The sequence below is a fragment of the Canis lupus genome, chromosome 36, assembly GCF_011100685.1.
Source record: "Canis lupus familiaris isolate Mischka breed German Shepherd chromosome 36, alternate assembly UU_Cfam_GSD_1.0, whole genome shotgun sequence".
NCBI classification, from domain to species: Eukaryota; Metazoa; Chordata; class Mammalia; order Carnivora; family Canidae; genus Canis; species Canis lupus.
The window spans coordinates 11,918,449-11,934,066 of record NC_049257.1 but is presented as its reverse complement, the minus strand read 5'-3'; the positions used below and the strand labels follow the sequence as shown (position 1 = coordinate 11,934,066).

Below are 15,618 nucleotides of genomic sequence, written 5' to 3'. Positions count from 1 at the left end.
TATTGAAGTTCGATTTCCCAATATATAGTATAACACCCAGTGCTCATCCCATCAAGTGCCTTCCTCAGTGCCCGTCACCCAGTCACCCCAACCCCCCACCCATCTCTCCTTCTGCAGAGTTAGGAGTCTCTCATGGTTGGTCAGTCTCTCTCTAATTTTTCCCACTCAGTTCCCCTCCTTTCCCTTATAATCCCTTTCACTATTTCTTATATTCCTTGTACTCTTAGCATATAAAACCAAGACGCAAAAGTATATAATCTTAAATTTATCTTTAATACTCCGTGTTTCAGGATTCAATGGTAAGTAACTATTATTTATGTATGTAAAGATTATACACTAACTCTTCTGAATATTAGATAAAGATTTTGATTTACCAAAGAATCTGGACATTGTGCTTAAGCTAGGAAATGCCAAGCATAATTTCTGTTATATAAAAGCATACGTCATTATTATGATTCAATTTACATGAACACAAATTTACATGTTTCATAAGTTTAAACATCATGTAGACTTTGAGATATATTACAAAGCTGTAGTAATCAAAGCAATACAGTATACGTGTCCCCTAAATGAAAAGCTCTTACATAGCAAAGGAAACCATCATCAAAACAAAAAGATAAACTTCTGAATGGGAGAAGATATATTGCAAATGATGGATCCAATCAGGGGTTAACATGTATAAATACTTCTACAACTCAACACAAGAAACTCAGATAATCCAATTAAAAAATGGGCAGAGGACCTGAATGGACATTTTTCTAAGGAAAACATACAGATTCCCAGCAGACACATGAAAAAATGTTCAACATCACTAATCATCAGAGAAACACAAATCAAAATCACAAGGAGATATCATCTCACACCTATCAGAATGGCTAAAATCAAAAACACAAGAAACATGCATTGGAAAGGATGTAGAGAAAAAGGAACCCTCATATTTTATTGGTGGGAATGGAAATTAGTGCAGCTACATCTGTACTGTTTTCCACAAATGTTTTCCATTCTAGTTTTAAAACTAGAATTGCCACATGATACAGTAATTTTACTACTGGAAATTTAACCAAGGAAAATGAAAACACTAATTCAGAAAGATATACGCACCCCTCTATTAACTGGCATTATTTATAATAGCCAAGATATGGAAGCTGCTTAAGTGTCCATCAATAGATGACAGAATAAAGAAGATGTGATGTATATGTATACACACATACATACACAATGGAATATCCATTTGCAACAACATGCATCTACAGGGTATATAACACTACGTAAAATAAGTAAGTCAGAGAAAGACAAATACCATATGATTTCACTCATAAGTGGAATTTAAGAAACAAAACAAATGAACAAAGAAAAAAATGACTCTTAAGTATAGAAGAGAAACTGGTGGTTTCCATTAGGCAAATGGGTTAAGAATGCGTAAAATTGTTAAAGGTGATTAAGAGTGCACTTATTAGGATGAGCAGTGACAAATGTATAGAATTATTGCATTATTATATTATACACAGATGACTAATATAACACTGTAATTTTAATTATACTTAAACAATTTTTTTAAAGGGCCTAGTGTCGTTGCCAAAAAAAGTATAAATCAGTGTGATTTGCTAAAGTTTCATTTTGATTTTGTGACTTAGATTCTTTAAATGTTTCTGAACTAGCTATCTGTATGGAGGATTATTATTTTTGTGGAAGAGAGGATTAGAACTTTTAAACTTTTAAAATATTGAAAAACAAGTTTATTTTCTGTGAATTTAAAAATATATAATTTATGTAAGTACTTATTCCTGAATAAAACAGAACTTCATCTATTTAAGAATGCAACCTTTTTACATCTGTCAGAGATAGAAAAATATTTCACATTTGTCAAAGAGATGTAAATACTTTTCTGAATTGTAGACACACAAACATAAACATAAATATAAAGAGAACTTATTGCTTCAGTTCTACAATTTGAGCCATAGATCAAAAGTAAAAAGAAAGCACAAAACCCATTAGTTCAGAAATCAAGGAATTGTTGTGCTTCCCAAGAGGCACAAAATTTTAATTGTTTTGAGCTCACAAACAGATAAAGAAACAAATAAAAAAAATGGCAAACCAAATTTTCTGTCAGATTCACTTACTAGAGGATAGCTCATCATTCATAGAATAGAGATCTCATCAAATGGTCAAACCACAAAACCAAATTCCTAATCATTGCCACCACAAATGGGAATCAATTTTCAATTATGCATGAACCAGAAAAAAAAATAACACTAGGAAGAAAGAAAAAAGAATCAAAGAAGTTAAAAAAGATTGCCATTTGAGCAAGAAATAACATAACTGAATTTAAATAACCATGGGGTGAATGTCCCCTTCAATACCACTTACTTGGCTCTATCATGAGTTCACTTGGGCATCTCAGTGAATGATTGCCAAAACGAAGTACAATTTTCATTAGTTGAAAAACATGATTCTTTTTTTTTAATTCAGAATTTTAATTATGTACATAAATAGCAACATGAGAACCAGGAGTTCAAATGCTGGACATTATCTCTAGGTGAAAGGATTTCCGATTAGTCCACTGGTAGTATGGCATCACCCAAGATAACAAAGAAGCCTGGTATAGTTTTTCCTGAAGAAGAAAGCCAATTTACTACATTCAGTACTGACTTCTCTGCCATTTTTCTGTAGAAAATGGAGTTTCCAATGTTTACCTATAACTTTTGAAAGTTCTCCTTCCACAAATCTTCTACGACTATGTATCCTCGTAAACCCCAGTCATACAATTTCTCCCCACTGACCTGGACAAATACGATGGCTTGTTGTGGATAATAAAGAGAGGTAGCTAGTCCCATGAACCCAGGTGGATACACCAGCTTCTTTATTTTTGATCCTCTAGCCAAAAGAAGTCCAACAATGCCAGCGAAACCAATTAACACCAAGTGTTGGAAAAAATCCAGGAGGTGCATTTTGGAGATATTCATAGCTGTCTAACCCCCACTGAACCAAGCTCTGCATCTTGGGCTTTGTTTGTGAGTACATCTCCTGACACCAACTTGTATATGGCTCGCAATAATGTCGGAGATGTGAAATGCTTTCTTCAAGCTGGGTCCTTGGCTCCTCCACATATTTAGATTGACCCTCAGGAACCGAGTAGAGTGAAAGCTCATTAACCTTCACAGAAGTTTTGTGAGGTGAGTCCCTTTTAGGTGATGCATAGACTTTAAAGGTGAGCAGACTCAGGCTGGCTGGCCCCACAGACCTCCGAATTACCTTGAACATGTCGCTGGCAGAGGTGGCTCTGGCGGGGTCACCCCAGCCCTGGTCCCGCCCACTACCGAAAAACATGATTCTTATACAATATAAAATGAACATGTCAAATCATATTCAAATTAAATCATTAATTAATAAGGAAACCAGTAAGGATTATGACTGGCTCATAGATTCTTTAAGAATAAAACAGGAATAAAACATACAGGAATAAAACAAATGTTAGGGTAAGATTTCTGTGTTAGACATGAAACTACTTATATTCAACATGATCACAGAAAAAATCTTGTTTTATTTGTTCTACTGGACAGACATTATTTTCTTCTCTTCCAGACAAAAATCTACAAGTTAACCTTTTGCCCAGAGTTGAAAACTGACTAGTCAATAGATAGTCAAGCCAGCACTGCAGTGAAAGAAAGCCAATAATCTTTCTTGGCTATTTCAAGTTTAAAATAATTTTCTGGCTGTTACATATAATAAATCTCTAGGTTTTATCAGACTTCAATTTACTTCCAATGGTCTCAACTATTATGTGTATATGTCTTGTCTTTCACTGAGCTTTAGCTCCTGTTTAGTACTTGAATTCCAAGACCGTATATACAAGAAAAATAAGTTTCATAAGAGTTAAGGCATATTTGAAACTCTATGGTTGTGGAATAAATTGATATTTTTAATAATATGGTTACTTTGTTAAACCATAAAAAAAGAATTCCATTCCAAAGCCAGGTAAATTTGTATTTAGAAAGCTTTAATAGTTTGTATGGATTACATGGCCTTTTTATCACTTGGATAACAAGACAAATAAATGTCCTAAAAACTTGCTTCACTAGACAGATTAAAATGATAGTTATGAGTTCTGTTTTATTCAAATTATAAAGTTTCATTTCTAGAGTGGCTTCTACCTATAGTAGTACCACTACTATATAGTAGTACCACTACTATATATAGTACCACTATATCACCTGTTAACTAATAATTTAATTCAATCTGTTAGACTACTTTATTTCTATTAATGTTCAGGGCCAACATTTTTTCTAACACTAGCAAATACTGAACACTATAATGCCTAAAAACTTTTCCTTCTATTCCATGAAATGAATTTCTTTATCCCTTGGTCTTAATATGAACATCATAGGGTATTTAGATGTCTTCTGCCCTCATCCTCAAATCAGTGTGAAATTATATAGGTATTTCCAACACCCCCATTTGCCCCCGAATGCTTTTTTTTTTTTTCTCTCTCTTTCCGATTAATAGGCTCTTGCTCTCCTTGGTAAATAAGTAGAGAATACGAGTCAGGCCCCAGCTATACCACTCCTTTCTGGACAGATTTCCAAACTTTGTAACTTTCCTTATCCTTGTAAAAAAGGAATTTGGTTTTGCTGCAGTTCTTCAAAGAAGCTGTTTTCCAGAGGATATGTTAATGGTTGCTGATATATTAACTCAATGTCTCTTTTTAAAACACTTACTTTAATGAAGGCCTCCTTTGCCTCAATGGAAAGAGGTATCTCTATGGAAATTCAAGTTTCACTACTAATGAACTATTAGTAAGAAAATTTAAGAAAATTCCATTTACAACTGCATCAAAAAGAATAAAATGCCTAGGAATAAATGTAACCAAAGAGGTAAAAGACCTGTACTCTGACAACTGTAAGACATCAATGAAAGAAACTGAAAACACAAACAAATAGAAAGATATACTATGCTCTTAGATTGTAAAAATTTAATATTAAAATGTCCATACCACCCAAAACAATCTGCAGATTCAAATCAATGCCTGTCAAAATAGTCAAATCAATGACATTTTTCACAACTAAAATAAATAATCCTAAACATTGTATGGAACCACAAAAGACCCCGAAAACCAAAAGCAACCTTGAAAAAGAAGTAAACTGGAGGTATCACATTCTTAGATTTCAAACTACAGTTCACTCTTGAACAACATGGGGGTTAGGGATGCCACCCTCCTAGTATGGGAAAAATCCATGTATAATTTTTTAAAGACTTTTTATTTATTCATTTGAGAGAGACAGAGAGAGGGAGTGAGAACACAAGCAGGAGGGAGGGTTAAAGGGAAAGGGAGACTCCCCGCTAAGCAGGTGGCCCAATCCAGGGCTCCATGTATAACTTTTGATACCTGAAAACTTAACTACTGATAACTAACTGTTGACTAGAAGCCTTACTGGTAACATAAACAGTCAATTACATATACTTTGTATGTCATATGTATTATATACTCTATTTCTACAATAAAATAAGCTAAAGAAAAGAAAATGTTATTAAGAAAATACACGTGTAGTACTGTACTTATTGAAAAAGTAATCTGCCTATAAGTGGACCTGTGCAGTTTAAACTTGTGTTGTTCAAGGGTTAACTATATACTACAAAGCTACAGTAATCAAAACAGTATGGTAGTGGACAAAAACAGACACATAATTCAACAGAAGAGAACTGAGAGCCCAGAAATACATCCATACCTATATGGTCAATTAATACATGACAAAGGGGACAAGACATTCTCTTGAACAAATGATGTCAGGAAAACTGTGCAGCTACATGCAAAAGAATGAAACTGGACCACTTTCTTACACCAACATAAGAACAAATGCAAAATGGATTAAAGACCTAAATGTAAGACTTGAAACTATAAAAACTCTAGGGGAAAAAAAACATAGGCAATAAACTCTTTTAGCAATATTTTTTAGACCTGTCTTCTCAGGCAAAGGCAACAAAAGCAAAAATAAACTAAGACTGCATCAAACTAAACAGCATTTGCACAGCTAAAGAAACCAACAAAATTAAAAGATAATTTACTGGGAGGACATATTTGCAAGTAATACATCCAATAAGAGGTTAATATCCAAAATAAAGAATTCATGCAACTCAACACCAAATCACCACAATGTGGTTTAAAAATGGGTAGATGACCTGATAGGCATTTTGCAAAGAAGACATACAGGTGGCCAACAGATACATGAAAAAATGTTCAACATCACTCTTCATCAGGGAAATGCAAATCAAAACTGCAATTGAGATATCATCTCACACCTGTCAGAAGGACTAGTATCAAAATAAAGAAAGAAATAACAAGTGTTGGAGAGGATGTGAAGAAAGGGAACCCTCACACACTGTCGGTGGAAATGTAAACTGGTGCAGTCACTATGGAAAACAGTATGGACACTGCTCAAAATTAAAAATAGAAATAACATACAATCCAACGATTTCACTCCTGGGTATTTATCTGAAGAAAAAAACGCTAGCTCAAAAAAGATATACTCACTCTATGTTCATTCCATCATTGGTTACAATAGTGAAGATATGAGAGGAACTTAAGTGTCCACCAACAGATGAATAGGTAAAGAAGCTGTGGTGTATGTAAACAATGGAATATTTTTTAGTCATAAAAAATGAAATCTTGCAACAACACAGATAGACCTAGAGGTTATTGTGTTAACTGGACTAAATCAGAGAAAGACAAATATCACATGATATTACTCATATATGGATTCTAATAAGCAAAGCAGACAAGCAAACAAAATAAACAGACTCATTAATACAAGAACCAGTGGTAACCAGTGGTTACCAGAACGGAAGTGGTGGAAGTATGGGTGAAAGTGAAGGGAATTAAAAAGTAAAAACTTCCAATTTTAAAATAAATAAGCCATGGGGCTGGATGCAAAGAACAGCTTAGGGAATATAGTCAATAACACTGTAATAACTTTGTATGGTGATGTACGGTAACATGGTGATCACTTATTATGTGTATAAACTGAATCACTATGTTGTACATTGAAACTAATACAATATTGCATGCCAACTATATTTCAATAATTTTTTAAATTCTTTCATTTTTAAAAATTAAAAAAAAAAAACCTCAGTCTTACTAGTTTCAGGGCTGCTATAACAAATTGTCCCAGATTGAATGGCTTAAAACAACAGAAATTCATTCTCTCACAGTTCTGGAAGCTAGGCGGTGTTGGCAGAGCCATACTATAAAGGCTCTGAGGAAGATGTTCAATGACTTTCTTTAGTGTCTGGTGCTACGAGCAATTTTTGGTGCTCCTTGACTTATTCACCTATCATTCTAAACTCTGTTTCCTTCATCCCATGGCATTCCCCCTGTGTGTCTTCTGTGTCATTTCTCTTCTTCTTATAAGGACACTAGTCATACAAGACTACGGCCCAGCCTAATTCAATGTTATGCTATCTCAACTTGATTGTATCTGAACCATCCCATTTCCAAATAAAATCACATTCACATGTATCAGGGGTTAGGATTTCAACATATCTTTTTTGGGGGAAAACACAGTTCAACACAACAATCCCAGGTCTTGCACCACAACGTTCCAATTCTTCCCCGATGGTTAAATGTGCTCTAGCCCCAAACATCAGGAGACGTGCAATTTAAATTGTTTATCAACTGTACTTCTTTTTGTTTGAATGCAGCTATGCTTGGTTTCTGCTCTCAATATTAAAGCCATGATAGTGAAGGAAAATTAAGGGAGGTATGCTAATCTGCCTCATGCATCATCTGCAAAACTGTCAGGTAAATTCGGACTTCAAAATTTTTGTTTTAGTGCTAGTGACTGGAAGTAGAATAAACATGGTTTGATTTGCAGTCAGCTTGCTACGTTTGTGACATTACAGCAGTAGAAAAAATATTGTTGAGAAGCATAAACTAAGAAAATTTAATATGGAAGTCATTGATGTAGTCTTGGGAGAGACACTTTTTCAAACAATAGATGCATTTTATTGCTGCTTTTAACATTCACTACATTTCCAGCAGTGTTGCCATATACATATTAAAGATATCTTTAAAAGTAAATTATATGCAAATATATGGATATTAAATATCACATGGTTGTAAAGCTATTAAAGACTGTTTTTAAGGCTAGAGGAAAAGCTAATTTGGGCCTGACTAATTCACATTTTTGATATTTCAGTAATGGTTCATCTTAATTTTACCTTTGCTTTATGAAAAAATAATTTGCAAAGCATATTTATCTTATGAAGAAATTGCCCTGTTTATGTGACAAATTGTATACATATTTCTTGTAGCTTGGAAACATTTACATATGAATAATTGATACACTAATTATAAATCATTCTCAGCTGTTAGTTAAATCAAGTTTTCTAAGTTCCACTTCCAGAGGAGACTAATTCAAAGCAGAATATAGCACAGTAGAGAGTGTTATAAAAGGCATTTCTGTATAAGAAAAAGCTTTTTAATACATAATTTTATTTATGCAAATAGACCCACCCTTTTTTAGATGAAATAACTTAGAACATGTTTCTTATATTAGATTTTATTCCTGATCGCTAATTTGTTCATATTCTGAGATAGAAAGCAAAATGTGTGTTAAAATTAAAGATTGATGGTTTCTATAAATGAGTGAAAGATGGACACCAAGGAATTCTCTTATACATTATAGAACCAAATATAGTTTCACTGTTATTAAGAATCAGGTAATTGTACAAGTTTGCATTCTTTTAGCACAATGAGGGTAACTGAAGATGTGTATGTCTAATATTACTCAACAGGATTTAGGAGATACAGGGAATCTGGCTGAATCTGTTACAAAAATGTACAGAAGAGAAACCTTCAGACGTTCTAATTTTGTAATGAGTTCTCAAGGAGTCAAAACTAGTGATGGTTATTGAGAATAATGCAGAGAATTCACGCCTCAAATGCTGGAATTAAAACAGAATTTGTGGCTCAGGTAACCATCACCATATTAGATCAGTGATGAATTAACATGTCATTTTATGCCCACTTCACATGATTATATGAGATCCATTTTAATATGCTCATGATGTCACAAATTCCTCAGATTATATATCAAGAAGTTGACTAGATGCCTATTACCTGTATTTTAGACTTAGCTCTTCTGACTAAGTGAAGTTCACATTTAGACTTAGGCCTAATTAGTGAGGAGAGTTTATCTCAAAGGTAGCTCTCATAAGAGAAAGATCTTTGCGATCTAACCATAATGATTTAGCATAGATTTTTGTGGGCCTTAATTATCCTTCTACTTTATAAAAACAATTCTGAAAGATTGACTTATTATATAAATTGAGGGAAAATGCTATATATATATATATTTGGTGTGTTTATATTGATATTTGAATATCAAGTGGCTGTTCCATTAGTGCTTATGTCACAGGGATTACAATGATTGTGGCATGGAACGGTTGCTTCTGAAAACCTTAGATGTTACATAGGGAAAATGAGAAGTGTAAATTCTTGAATGCTCAGCTCAGAACATGGGAAAAAAGAAAAGGAATTAGAAAATCTCTATGAAAGTTTTAAAAGATTCCTTATCTTCCTAAACAGGTAACAGTGAACTTGACTGGTTACAGAGTTGCAGTACCAATTAAATGTAGCACTCTATCAGGTCTCTTCAATTAACATTAAGGCATGGTGTGGAAGACATTGGAAACTAGGATAGTGGGCCATTTGGGGTAAAAACAAAAAAGACCAAGAAGTTTGAATCCCTAAATTATCCTAAACCTTCCTTAATTGTAGAAGTAATCAGTCCTTATATGAAAGAACCAGCATTACTGTTGTAAAACTCTTTCACTTCAGGCAGTTGCCCCAAGTATGCCTTTTTTGCATCAAGACTCAACCTCACCACCTTTCATTGCCTCTGGTCCTAAGCAAGAGATTTTTATCCTACTATACCCCCGATGGAGAAATTAAAAAACCTACTCCGGAAAAAGCCTTTATTCAAAAGAATTGCAGAAACATGCTAATGTAAATATTCTCAAGATGAGCATGCTGGGGAAAAGCAAATATCCAGACCTTCCAGAAATATTAGATGTTGGTTCTAAACTGAAGCTAATTCTCAAGGACCCAAAACCCTGCTATGATTCATGGCCAGACTGAGTGGCATTGGAGTTCAGTTAAAAGATGAAGTTGTGGTCTGGGGATTCTCATGAGACACCCACTGCAGTCATGGCCATATGCTGTGGTTCTTTCTTTGGTCCTAGAACATATACTTAGTAACTAAAAGAATCCTTAGATTTGTTCCTGTGAACTGGGGGTCATTATGGTAAGTGCATCACATGGAAGCCATTATGTCACACCTGTACCAAGACAGTAAGTGAAAAGCAATAGCCAATCCCAAAAGATGGGCAGAAATCAATGCGATTTTCAAATACCTAGAAAACTGAGTGGTGATGATTCATACTGCTTCTCCCCATTAATTTACTTTTTGGCTGAAACAAAAGCCAAACAGGCTTTGCAAAATTAATGATCAGATATTACTGCAAAGTTAATCAGATCATTTTACCAACACAACTCTGATGGGAAAACAGAGATATCAGTGGATAAAACCAATATATCCTGACACACCGATTTTGCTTTCTTTAGATTCCCATCAACAGACATAAGCATGATCAGAAATAGTATAACAGGGATGCCTGGGTGGCTCAGTGGTTGGGCATGTGCCTTCAGCTCGGGGCCCAATCCCACAGTCCTGGGATTGAGTCCCAAATCCGGCTCCCCTCGGGGAGTCTGCTTCTCCCTCTGCCTATGTCTCTACCTCTCTCTCTCTCTATGTCTCTCGTGAATAAATTAATAAATCTTAAAAAAAAAAAAGAAAGAAATAGTAGAACACTCTGACTGTCTTATCATAAGATATGTCAGTTCATCTGTTCCTGGTCATCGCATTGTCCAGAGGGATTTTGATTGTCCTGTTATTCCTCAACTATCAGGTTGGTTCATCATATTGATGACATTATGCTAATTGGACCTGGCTACAGGATGTGACAAACTTTCTAGCTGCCTTAGTAAAGCACAGGCATACAAAAGGAAATGGGATGAACCTTGAAAAAGTTAAGGAGCCCACATATCTGTGTAGTATCTAGGAAAAAAAGGTATGCTGAAATGCCCTTTCTAAAGTGAGAGACGATCCTTTTTGTCCTTCATGACCTGTGTATTATCCGATCAATGAATGATAAAGTTATACGAGCAGCAGTATCCTATGCTTAAATGAAACTATTTGTTAAAAGAATGAACAAATGTTACTTTTTAAAAACATTTTTCAAATATTTCATTTCCCTTTTACATTACCCTAATTACCCTAATATGACTGGTACGTTTCTTTAACTGAAAGGAAATTAGAAGGAAATCATTAAGAATATTTAACTTTCCAAAGAGTGTAGAGACATTCTCAAAAACCAATTCACACAGTTCTAAAACAAAGAAGTAATCTAATGGCCCATCAGAGGGCAAATGGTGATCCAAAAAATTACTGTGGGTTCCTTAAAGTGCCCTTTGCTATTCATTTCCTTCCCTTTAATAACAAATCATTATATATATGGAATTACTGTATCTGGTAATATTTATCCACTCATTCATTATTCATTTAGGTAATGAATAGACATCTAGAGATAGAAACGATAGAGATAGAGAAAGTATGAATCATAAACAATGCAGTAGATTTTAAATGAATCTCTAGGACATTGGATTTACAGGTTGGTAAAGGAAATGCTTATTTCGGTGAAGACACAGATTCAGTGTCTTCGTTTCTAAATAGGGTAGCTTAATAATTCTAAAGGAAGACAAAAATATTAATGTAAGTTACTCATAAAATTAATGAATTTCGTCCCAACTAAATAAGAATTTTTCTTAAAATTGAACAAAAGTTTGTGTTTACTGTCTTTATGATGATTAATTGGATTAATGATGCTTAACAAATTTTAACAATATTTAAAACTATTTAATGGAATTTAAATTGATTTAACAATTTAAATGTTCTATCAACCATGAAGAAGAGATGTTAAATGATCCCAGGTTAATTAGCTTTTGATGCTTAACCAGTCTGATCTAGTCTTTTGAGCCTAAAAACATAATAAGGATTTCAAAAAGTTTAGTTATTCCCAGCTTGGTTTAAGAAGGCTAAAGACACTAAGCCTTATTTAATGAGGCTTAACTACATTTAATGGAGCTTGAAAATTTTAATGAAGTTTAAGTTTTAGTAAGACATAAGAATCCCCTCCTATTTAAGATTACGAATATTTTTCTTTATATCTGGAAAGCACCTTAACACCTAGGGCAATTATGAATACAATAAAAATCTATTGATAAATAAAGATGATCTCTAAAGGATTCACTATGTTTTGGGGGCTGGAGAGGCAATCAGGAAAATGAAATTGTGAGTATTCCAATAAAATAGCACATAATAGATTCTTAGAATCTGAAGGGGCCTTTTCTTCCATTTTATTTGATGTTTTACCCAAGGAAGGACCCTTCTATATACTATTCCTGAAATACTGCCATTTAGCTGTAACCCTGAGCAATGCCTGTAAGAAGACTACAACTCTAGAAAACATCACATTGGACTTTTAACTAACTATTTATGGATAACTAATTGTTTTATAGTGAGATGCAAAATGGTATTATGAAGTCAATTGACTTACATTTGAATATTGACACCAATAGTTACCAAATGCATTAAATACATTGCTAGAAATAAAAAACAATATTTAAGAACATATCTTCTGGACTTAAGACTGCCTAAGTTTATATTCCAGCACCAATATAAGCTTACTAGCTGTGAAGCCTGAAGAAAGTTATTTAACCTCTCTGAACCTTGATACTTCAAGAGGATTTATTTCTTCATAGAGTTGTTATGTGGCAAGGAATAGGCAATCAGTGATGGATAAAGGATATTTGGGAATTCTTTGTACAATTCTCATAAATTCTAAATGCTAGAAATCATTTCAAAATAAAAAAATAAAGCAAATATAATAAATATTTAAATGCAGCTCTTGTGAACATCAAATAGTTCATTTTTTTTTTATTTTGTGTCAGACTATTCTGTCCATCTTATACCTGTTCACTGGAGTATTTAATCCATTTAAGTTTAATATAATTAAATAACTTATTACTATATGTTTTCTATTTTCTTCTCTGTTCTTTGTTCTTTTTATATCTTTTTCTGCCTGTTTGGATTAACTATTTTCAAAATGATCCTTTTGGCATTTCATTTTACTTCCTCTGTTGTTTTTATGAATACCTCTGTTTTAATGTTTTAGTGGTTGTTCCAAAAACTAAAATAGTATCCATAATTTATCACAATCTTTCTTGGATTAATATTACACGAGTTTAGGAAATCAACAAGGAGATAGTGGCTTTGAATGACACTTGAACCAGATGGATTTCATAGGTATTTTCAAAACATTCCATTCTAAAACAAGAGAATACACATTCTTTTCAAGTGCACATGAAACATTCTCCAGACAGATCACCTATAGGCCACAAAAGAACTCTCAACAAATTAAAACGATTTAAATCATACCATGCATCTTTCCAACCACAATTCTATGAAACTAGAAATCAACCACAAAACAAACAACTGGAAAAATCACAAATATACGAAGGTTAAACAACATGCTACTAAACAATGAATAGGCCAATTAAGAAATCAAAGAGGAGGCGCCTGGTGCGGTTGGTGCAGGGTCGTGGGCTACTCATGGCGTCCCCGTCTCAGAGACTGCAGACCAAACCAGTCATTACTTGTTTCAAGAGCGCCTCTTGATCTACACTTTCATCTTCTGGATCACTGGCGTAATCCTTCTTGCCATTGGCATTTGGGGCAAGGTGAGCCTGGAGAATTATTTTTCCCTTTTAAATGAGAAGGCCACCAATGTCCCCTTCATGCTCATTGGCACTGGCACTGTCATCATTCTTTTGGGCACCTTTGGCTGTTTTGCTACCTGCCGAGCTTCTGCATGGATGCTAAAACTTACGCAATGTTTCTGACTCTCATTTTTTTGGTTGAATTGGTTGCTGCCATCATAGAATTTGTTTTCATGCATGAGATTAGGAATAGCTTTAAGAATAATTATGAGAAAATTTTAAAGCAGTATAACTCTATGGGAGATTATAGAAGCGATGCAGTAGACAAGATTAGATTCAAAATAAGTTTCATTGTTGTGGGGTCACTGACTATAGAGATTGGAGGGATACTATTACTCAGAAAAAGGATTTCCCAAAAGTTGCTGTAAACTTGAAAATTGTTCTCCACAGAGAGATGCAGATAAAGTAAACAATGAAGGTTGTTTTATAAAGGTGATGACCATAATAGAGTCAGAAATGGGAGTGGTTGCGGGAATTTTTTTTGGAGTTGCTTGCTTTCAGCTGGTTGGAATCTTTCTAGCCTACTGCCTCTCTCGCACCATAACAAATAACCAGTATGAGATAGTGTAATCATCAAACCACGGGCTTACTATTGTTCAGCTTTAAGGACATTTACATTCCCCCCTGTGAGCTAGGAGAGTGCCTGGATGGAAGATTGCCTAATACTACTTACAATAGGCCAAAAATTTCCATCAATAATAGTCTGATTGAATCAAGACATTTGTGTAGGTCCACCTTTTGTCCCACTGGTGTTAATCATTGAAACCCCTGTATCACTGTGAAACACTGGAAGAGCTAATAAATTATAAATGAAGCAAAAAAAAAAAAGAAATCAAAGAGGAAATCAAAAAATACATGGAAAGATAAAAATGAAAACACAATGGTCCAAAATCTTTGAGATTCAGCAAAAACTTTCTAAGAAGGAAGTTTACAGCAATGCAGGCATAATTCAAAAAGAGAAACTTCAAATAAACAACTTAAACTTACACCTAAAGAAGCTAGAAGAAGAATGAACAAAATCTAAAACCAGTAAGAGAAAGGAAATAATAACAATTAGAGCAGAAATAAACACAGAAATGAAAAAACAAAACAAGAATAAAATAGATCACTGAAATCCAGAGCTGAACTGGTTCTTTGAAAAGATCAACATATTGATGGACCTTTAGCAAGAGTCATTTTAAAAAAAAGAAAGAAAATCAAGAAAGAGAAAAAAAGAAAGGACACAAATAAATAAAATCAGAAATGAAAGAGGAGAAATAATAACCAAACCACAGAAACACAAAGGATTATAAGAGAATATGAAAAATTACATGCAACAAATTAGACAACCTGGAAGGAATAGAAAACTTCCTAGAAACATGAAACTAGAAACCTAGAAACTTCCTCTGAAAACTGAATCATGAAGAAATAGAAAATTTGAACAGACCAATTACCAGCAATGAAATTGAATCAGTAATAAAACTCATAAAAAACAAAAGTTCAGGACCAGACAGCTTCACAGATGAATTCTACCAAACATTTAAAGAAGAATTAATACCTATTTTTCTCAAACTATTCTAAAAAATAGAAGAGGGAAAACTTTCAAATTCATTTGATGAGGCTAACATCGCCCTGATACCGAAACCAGACACTACAAAGAATGAATGAATGAATGAATGAATGAATGAAAGAAACAAAGAAACAAAGAAAACTACAGGTTAATATCTCTAATGTATATAGATGCAAAA

General features: G+C 33.9%; 2 pseudogenes; one reads left to right on the top strand and one right to left on the bottom strand.

Moving 5' to 3' along the window:
• Window positions 1-2,693: 2,693 nt before the first annotated feature.
• Window positions 2,694-3,261, bottom strand: LOC100683023 (annotated as a pseudogene).
• Window positions 3,262-13,690: 10,429 nt separating this feature from the next.
• LOC100684138 lies at window positions 13,691-14,565 on the top strand (annotated as a pseudogene).
• Window positions 14,566-15,618: the final 1,053 nt, after the last annotated feature.